This window comes from Cryptotermes secundus, unplaced genomic scaffold (genome assembly GCF_002891405.2).
Source record: "Cryptotermes secundus unplaced genomic scaffold, Csec_1.0 scaffold468, whole genome shotgun sequence".
Classification (NCBI taxonomy): domain Eukaryota; kingdom Metazoa; phylum Arthropoda; class Insecta; order Blattodea; family Kalotermitidae; genus Cryptotermes; species Cryptotermes secundus.
The window spans coordinates 2,953,983-2,963,273 of record NW_019721526.1 but is presented as its reverse complement, the minus strand read 5'-3'; the positions used below and the strand labels follow the sequence as shown (position 1 = coordinate 2,963,273).

The 9,291-nt window shown below is 44.1% G+C and overlaps 1 protein-coding gene across 6 annotated transcripts in view; it reads right to left on the bottom strand.

Annotated features, from left to right (window-relative positions):
- LOC111875528 (copper-transporting ATPase 1) overlaps positions 1-9,291 on the bottom strand; it is a 151,423-nt gene that overhangs the window by 84,947 nt on the left and 57,185 nt on the right. The gene's annotated exons all lie outside the window — the stretch shown is intronic.

Below are 9,291 nucleotides of genomic sequence, written 5' to 3'. Positions count from 1 at the left end.
AAAAAAAAAAAAACAATAATGGCCTAATCGAGGTTCTATCCCGACATCTGTCTGGAGGGCTTCAGGAAAACCACGAAAACCTCAGTCAACATACCTGATGTCCCGGGAAAAGCGTTGCAACTAAGTGAATGTGTTTGCCATGTCAATGGCCGATAGTGGCGTATTTAAGGAACATTTAAAAACAAGACACGGAGCTCATTTTTTACACAAAGGACTGCAATCGAACCTGGGTGGGCCAAGGTAGGTGACACTGTGCTTTACTGTGTGCCGGGGCGATGTTCCGACTTCGTTTTAAAAACATGGACGCCAGAACTCTTTTCCTGCTGCGATTCTTACCTGTGTAATTGACGCAAGGGCCCGATTCATAACTTCCGTTTGCTTTACCTTACGCCGCTGTTTCCCGTGTGGCATGCTTTTTTTGCCCTGAGATGGGCAGAACTGGTTCCTCAGAAACATGGGTACGTATCGGCTTACATGACGTTACATTTCAGAACATATCAATCTTCATAAAATTGTGTTAAATGTCGTTATTTGTCTAATTTGTTGATAATAAAATGGCATTAACGTGAAGGCACCAAGTGTCAGCACAGATTATATAGGGTCAAGTGACAGGACGATTAATGCATTAACAAAGAACTGGAAAGGATGTACAAGGAAGCGATAATCCTCGGGCAGCATTTGTATTTGTGTATCAGTTAATGACGCTGTTAGTAGCCCTTGACTACTGATTCGAATGACAGGACGATAGTAAATGATAATGTGGCGTATGGACCCGTTGCTAAGCGGTAAATCTGTAAACAGCGACAGTTTATGGGCAATGGCTCCGTAAACATGTTTCCCTTGCCAGGCAGCATATTCTTAATAATGCAACAGTTGAACGCAACAATAGAACATATGTTTTCTATGTGGTCCGTGCCGAGAAATTATCTTCAAGGCAATTAGGGCGACCAAGCCAGTTGTTAGTTGTAAGGGAATCTGTGGAGGGGAGAATATATTGTACACAGAAATAGGAATTAAGATTAAATTTGTAAATATACGTAAATACTGGCAATGGACTTACTAACACAGACTATGACTGACAAATGACAGAACCGACCTCTCGTCAGAGAGGGCGCCCCAAATGAACAGGACAGTAACTTTCATGTAAAGAAAAAAAAGGGGCTCGACACCAAGACAGACTGACTGACTGACCGACCGTCAGTCGCAATGTGACTTTGACTTTGACTTTGACGGGGAGACTTGGTCGGTGCAGTTGAAGAATCACCACTGTTAGATGTCGGAGAATGGCTAGTGAAGACACAGCAGGCTGGAAAAGGCTTAACGGGTGCTGTGGCGATTTGAGAACTGCGGAGATTAGCGGCGCGCTGCAATTGCTTGTAGTTTCGAGTCGTGTCAAACCCCGTCTATAGTTATACAGGTGATAAAATAACTTGGAATGAATCTAGAAGGAAGCGGCCGTATCTTTAAGCTACTAACCCGACATTTTCTCAGAGGGGGTACGAAAAGCTTCAGTGAAGACAATCGGTATCCCGGACGAGATTCGAACCCAATATCTTTCGAATATACAGAAGCGTTGCAAAGATGTGAACCCAGCACCCCCGAATACGGAGCAAGAATGCAAATCACCTGCCCTCGAAGTTCTTTTTTTTTTTTTTGCGTAGATAATCTTGGAGTATGGCGCAAAAGTGTGAACTAGGAGACTGAAGTAATTACCAACACATTATTAGAAATTCATCTCCAGAATCCACTCCGTGACCTACGGCAACATTAACCTGATCTTCTTAATGAGATAATTTAAAAAATTTAACTTCCGCATACTAAAAAGATGTTTGGGAAGACGTGGCAGAGTAAGAGGATTGTATTTTTCACCATTTAAGAGGTCTCTAAAATGTTCTGCAAGAAATCTTTAATTTATCTATTTAATTAATTTATTTTTTCGCGTTGTAAAGCAACAGTGTTCCTTGCACAGTTCCATTTTGTAAAGGCCCAAGTCGTCGTGACTCTGAACATGAACAGTTCAAGAATACATTTCATTACAGTGGCTACCACCCCTATTTCACATTCCGGAGACTAAGACTTGAGTCACTCTTTCTCTTAATAATGTTTGAAGTAATTAATGGATTTTCCCGAAACTTCGTACGAATATCGTGTACTAGAAGACTATCCTTCGTTTCAAATCTATAACTTAATGAATCAATATTACCAATATGGCGGGCGTGTCAACTTGTTCAATAGTAAGACAAATCCTCCACTTCATTTATTTTGCGGTTTATTTTTCGGCACCTTCATCATCTCAGACTACACGGCGTCGGATGCAGGGCGACTGGTGACAGGTGAATTGAAACCCACGTCATGTTTCGAGGGACTAAGAAAATCATGAGAACCCTAATTCAGGATAGCCAGTGTTTCGTCTGAGATTCGAACGGAACTCCTCCAGCATACAAGTTCAAAGCGTTATCGCTACACCAACTTACTCGGTATTTAAGCCGCTTAATGTATGGTTTGGCAGAATGTAGAACTGTGTAGATGTGTGTTATCTATACGTGTATTTAGCTTTCAGTCTGACGATAAGAAGGAGATCTTTGGAGCCATGCACGTGCATGACATGCATTTCGAAAACATCTATACATTTAAGGATCAAACATTTTCACATATTACAAATCACAACGATACAAAACTGTACCTGAAAAATGTAATTTAGTGACTCCGGTTGATACTAAGCAGACTTTCGTTAAGTATTCGTATTAGCAATAACTTGTATTCTTCGCCAAATATAACTACTCGTAAAATAATCAAGTCAAGGAGGATGACACGGACCGGGGATGCAGCATGAATAGGGGAAAAGAGGAATGCATATAGGATACTGGTGGGAGAGCCTGAAGGAAAGAGATCACTGGGAAGACCAAGGCGTGGGTGGGTGGACAATATTAGGATGGATCATAGAGAGATAGAATGGGATGGCATGGACTGGATCGATCTGGCTCAGGATAGGGACGAGTGGAGGGCTCTTATGAACACGGTAATGAACCTCCGGGTTCCATAAAATGTTGGGAAATCTTGGGTTAGCTGTACAATTAGCGGCTTCTCAAGAAGGGCTCAGCTTCGTGAAGTTAGTTACTAGCCATAAGTTTTTCTAAAAACTTATTATTTCCTTAGTTTCCATTGGAACTTCTGAAATAAAACCTCATAACCTCCTCTTACGCCGGTCACGGTAGCCGAGCGGTCTAAGGCATGCACTGTCTTCGCCCGCTCGGAAGCCGGGGTCGTGGTTTCGACTCCCACTCAGGGCATGGATGTTTGTGTGCGTTTTTCTGTGTTTGTGTACAGGTAGAGGCCTTGCGACGAGCTGATCACCCGCCCAAGGAGTCCTACCGTATGTGTAAGATCTAGAAAAACCGAAGTGAACGGAGTTCATGGAGGTAGGCCTAGGCCCACTGGGGCTGTAGTGCCAAGGAAAAAAAAACCTCCTCTTACTCTTCCATGCGGATACGGAATTGAGCCATTAAGAGTGTCCTGTTCCGGCCTCAAAGATCTCCAGCAGTATTTCCTTGATGGCTATCATTTTCTTATCCGGTAGTAGTTCAAGACGTCCTCTACAATAGACGTGTCTTGCTTCTTTACATTCTTCAGTTCCGAATACACTAACAAGTTATTTAATGATGCTAGATCAACTAGGGACGTTACGAATTGTTGCATGCGTATCCATTACCGCGGGACATGTTTACCAAGCCGTTGGTTAGCAATGGCTTTGGTATATTTGGTTATCTTGAGGTCGTTACATAGTAACAGTTCTACGCTACAATATCTACACCTATATATATGTGATCAGAGTTCCTGGCTACAGATCCAGAGGTCCGGTTTCGATTCTCGGCCCTACCAGATTTTCTAAGAAATAGTGAGTCTGGAACGGGATCCACTCAGCCTCGTGAGGATAACTGAGGAGCTATTTCAAGGAAATAGGGGCTCCGGTCTAGAAAACCGAGATTAACGGCCGGGGGGATCCGCTGCGCTGACCACGTGACAGCCTCTGTCCGCAAAAGTTGGCACTAACTTCGCCGACAAGTGGCGGTCGCTCGGTCGGTATAGTTCGCTTGCGGACTATGGGCCACGGAGTTATATATATATGCGCCTCGAGGAAGCATAATTATATTTTCATTATCAATAATAAAAACTTTCAAAGGTGGTACAATTTCAAATAAGTCATAACAATGCAAGGGAACTAATACATGCTCGTATATTCTTATTGTATTTCTACGATAATAAGAGACGACAGTGATGGGAAGTACCTGTAGAACGCATAATGGCACAAATCATAAATCACACAAAAATGCTTATAAGCAAACACCGTGGACATGTTCACTTCTACACTGCATAGAAGTCAATGTGACAGAACTCGGAAGATTTAACAGACATTCATACAGATGGGCATTGATGCATTCTACTGAAGTACAGAAATAACTTTAACACTGGATACCCTTACCGCACAGTGTTTAGTTCATGTGCATCACCTACTTCAACAATAAAAAGGCATTTTAGGCACACAGTATATTTATTTACTTGTTCGATTCGCCGGTCACGGTAGCCGAGCGGTCTAAGGCATGTACTGTCTTCGCTCGCTTGGAAACCGGGCTCGTGGGTTCAAATCCCACTCAGGACATGGATGTTTAGTTTGTGTCTGTGTGCGTTTTTCTGTGTTTATGTACAGGTAGAGGCCTTGCGACGAGCTGATCACCCGCCCAAGGAGTCCTACCAAATGTGTAAGATCTAGAAAAACCGAAGTGAACGGAGAAGTTCATGGAGGTAGGCCTAGGCCCACTGGGGCTGTAGTGCCAAGGGAAAAAAAAACTTGTTCGAATCTCAGAATAAACAGGGGTTATTTCACTAAACAGTACTAACCGATTGGTATTCATAATGGAGGAGCGGTGTGTCTTCTGTGCATAGGAACTGATTTTCTAAACACGGTTTATACGAATTGCATGCTTCTAAAGGTTAAACGTCTATCCTTTCTACATTTTAATGTCCCTCGCCTATCCTGTGCTTATAGCAACGACAACGACGTTCTCTTTTATTACAAGGGCACAAATCAGAGTGGATCAAGTCGAATCGCATCAAAATTGGTTCAAATGCTGCCCCATAATAGGCGAGGAGTTAGCTAGACGGTTAGTAGGTTATCGGAAAGCAAGACGTAATGTTGGGATATCATTAATATTGAAATTCAAGAAAAATTGGGTCAGAAGATCTAAAATGGGTTGAACAGCTCAGAAACGGGCTTTGGTATGGCCAAGAATAAGCGACGTTCAGTGTTTTACTTCAGCCGGTACGGGCCGGTAAGCATACTGGCCAACAACTGATATGTAGGCCGTACAGGTTGATGGCTAGAAGTAACAGACTTGTCGTTGTAGTCTGATTCGACGTTGAGGTTAAAAAGTGGCATGGAAGTATCGGAAAACATGTTTTTAAGGCGCGTCCACATTACTCGTGCTCGCCACACTTGTGCTAGTCGGGTGAATCTTCTGGCTTTTACTTGTGCTCGTAAATCTTCGTCCACACTATTTCAGTTGCTCGCCAGGCTTCGGCGCGTGAGGATCCGTATATTTACTCGCAGTGTGTACAGGCTGTAGTCATATTCTAATTTAGTGGCTATAGTTTTTAAATTAAAAATTTAAATTTTTTTTGTCTCGTGACTTGTCATGTCGTCTACATTACTCGAGAGCATAGCGAGTCACACGAGCACGAGTAATGTGGACGCGCCTTTAGATAGAAAGAAAGATGCACAGGCTACTTCTATGTGGGTCATCTTACATAGCTATTAATAGTCAGACTATGTGGTGTCGAATGGTAGGACGGATGAGTAATGAATTGGGAGGGAGCGGTAGTCACTTAATCTAGGTGCCATCCCGGGATTTGCCTATATAAGGACTGTGGAAAACATGAAAAACCTGTCAGTATAGCTGGGGTCCTGGCTGCGACTCGAATTCAGCAACCCTTCCCCGGACACGCCTTACGAGCACTGCCGACATGCCAAGCCGTTCGGCGCACTGATTGCATCCGATAAGTTCAGTATACCTAGATAAGGTAGGAGTAGGCGGAAATTACATTTATGACACACGAGAGTCGTTTTTCATTACGTGTCAGCAACGTTTACATTCAAATGGAAATATAATTTGCTGCAACCGGAAGGAGAGATGGCCTGAAAATAGAACATATTTGGAAAGAATTAACCAGCCAAAAATTATCAATTTATAACATTCTAGGCGGGCAAGTTGTTCGCGAAACATAAGGTGCTTCTATGAGTTGCAAGCTCTACGAATACTAACACAAATAATTAAAAATAAACATGCTACTGCGTATGAGTCACTTAATAACTGTCACGTGACTGGACTCCGAACCTTGCCAACTGATAAAAGCCAAATACCAGATTAACCCCATTGTAGACAGTATGTTCGTCAAATAGTCCTGGCCAAAACGTCATGGCTGACGACAAATCCTTCACACAGCTTAACACGACAGCCAGTTCCATCACGTGAATTTGGAGCAGAATGTCTGTTATATGTACTTAAGAAACCCTGCATTTTGCCTACAGAGCGTACTACAGGATGTGCCAGACTCAATTAGGCAGTTTTTGATTAGATGTTATTTTTATTGATAAATGTTAACAATTGCAATGGTTACAAAAATGGAATCGCACACACATAAGTCATCGATTTTCAAGATGCTGGTCAACCTGGGCACCCCCTAAGTCAACACAGGCTTGCAGACTCAAAGCAACATTTTCACACGGCTTTCTACACATATTCACCGGAACTTTATTGAACTCCTGAACAATCACCTCACGCAGATATTTCACACTGTCGAGGGGATTAGCGTACACCTTGTCTTTGAGGTAACCCCAAAGGAAAAAGTCTGGTGGGGTGATGTCGGGTGATTGGGCTGGCCACTCCACAGGGCCTCGACGGCCAATGCAGCGTTGAGGAAAAACTTGATGCAAGAAAGCCCGAACAATATTGGCGAAGTGTGGTGGGGCCCCATCTTGCTGCCACCACAGTTCATCAAAGTTCTCTCTCCTCTGAAGTTCTGGGATGACACTTTCCCTCAGCAACTTTAGGTAGGTTTCCCCCGTGACGCAACCTTCAAGGAAGAACGGGCCAATCAGTCATTCGTACGTCACGCCGCCCCACACCATCACTCCCGGGGACTGGAAATCGTATTCAATGATGGCACTGGGGTTCTCTGGCCGCCAAAACACGCAGTTGTATCTGTTGACCGATCCTGATGTGTGAAATTTGGCCTCATCAGTCCAGACAATATTCCGGATAAGGTCAGGGTTCTCCTGAAACTTGGTCAGCATCAACTCGGCGAACTCAAGTCGCCTGTCGAAGTCGTCCTCGTTAAGAACATGAATAAGCCGTGGATGGTATGGCGTCAGCTTCATGTCACTCAAAACTCTCCGCAAACTTGTCCTCGAAATGTCCAGTAGGGCCGACAAACGGCGGGTAGACTTCGATTTCTGAGGAGATGATGCCAGTTCCGCAGCAACACGTGCTTGTGTGTCAGCAGTTCGGACAGTTCTCGGCTGACCAGGATGCTTGGGATTCAAAGCACTGGCAGTTTCATCAAACTGCTTGTTTATTCGGACCAGTGTGTCCCTGTGGACTGCTGGCGGTCCAAACTCTTCCAACATCCTGCGCTGGACTTCTGATACATTGTTAGTAACTGAGAAAAGGCGCACACATTTTACACGCTGCTCGATAGACAACCGTCTACCGGCCATGATGGTTCCTCGATGCGCACTAAGTAGGCAGAGTATTGACCTCGTTCACAGCATACCGTATGATGCTGCCATCTATCAACAACAAAAGGTACTTTCCCATTATCCCGTGTGTTGTTGGATTGGTTAATTATTAATGATCAAAAACTGCCTACTTGAGTCTGGACCACCTTGTATTTACGTATTTCGTATAATCTACGAATACAACAGCATTTCCAAATTAGCATTAACTGACTGTTTATGGCATCTGAGACTACCGATCACAGTAGCCGCGCGGTCTAAGGCATGAAGAGTCTCAGCCCGCTCGAACAGGAGGGTTGTGAGTTCGAGGCATGGATGTCTGTGTGCGTTTATTCTGTGTTCGTGTTGTTCTGTGTGTAGGTAGCGGCCTTGCGACGGGCTCATCCCCCGTCCAAGAAGTCGACCGACTGTGTATAGGATTAACAAACTGAAAAGCGGCCGAGGCTCAACAAAGGGCTGTAGACAGAGAGATAGATAGATAGATAGACAGACAGACTTTAGATGTTTATAGCAATGGAGACTCAGTTCGTTTTCGGGGCAGTAGGGCCTTACCTTTCGCACATTATGTGGATATATTTCATGCTTCAAGAGATCAATGAAGACCTATACCATGAAAGCTGTTTATTTGGCCGCGCCATAGCTCAAGCGGTTAGTCGCTGGCTTCCCACCGCGGCGGCCCGAGTTCGATCCCGAGTCTGGTCAAGTGGGATTTGTGGTGGACAAAGTGGCGCGGGGGCAGGTTTTCTCCGAGTACTTCTGTTTCCCCTGCCAATCTTCATTCCACCAATTGCTCCACAATCACCCTCACCTATCATCTGGGGCTCGTACAATAGGCCAGAAGTGGCCGCAGTACAAGGGACTTAGTCCCACCCCACTAGCAATAAAAATAAAGCTGTTTATTTGTTACGCAACTTTCCTCTGATGATTACTCTTTATGGAAAGCAACAAAGAAATTTCAACGACCAGTCATAAGCATTCCACCTATAAGAAACACTGACAGGACATGGGCACGTTCTAACACTGAAAAACTGGCAGCCTTCGCAGAACACCTAGTAAATGTTTTCAGTTCCCCTCAAGAGCAAAGCAACAACGACTCTGGCATTGAAGACTTCCTAAATGCTCCCCACCAGTTGTCACTCCCAATAAAAGCCATCTCACCGACAGAATATTTCAAGATATAAAACTCTTACATCCCCGCAAAGCTCCTGGACATGATCTGATAGTCGGAGACATGCTGAAGAGTCTACCACGAAAAGCAGTAGTCCTATTGACCACTATATACAATAGTATACTGAGACTTGGACATTATCCCATTCAGTGGAAACTAGCACAAGTCATAATGGTAGCCAAACCTGGAAAGCCTCCAACTGAAACGTACTCTTATAGACCGATAAGTTTACTACCAATAATGTCCAAACTCTTCGAAAGGCTCCTTCTTAAGAGAATTGAAGAAGCAGCGCCACTAAAGGAACTAATACCTGACCATCAATTTGGGTTCAGAA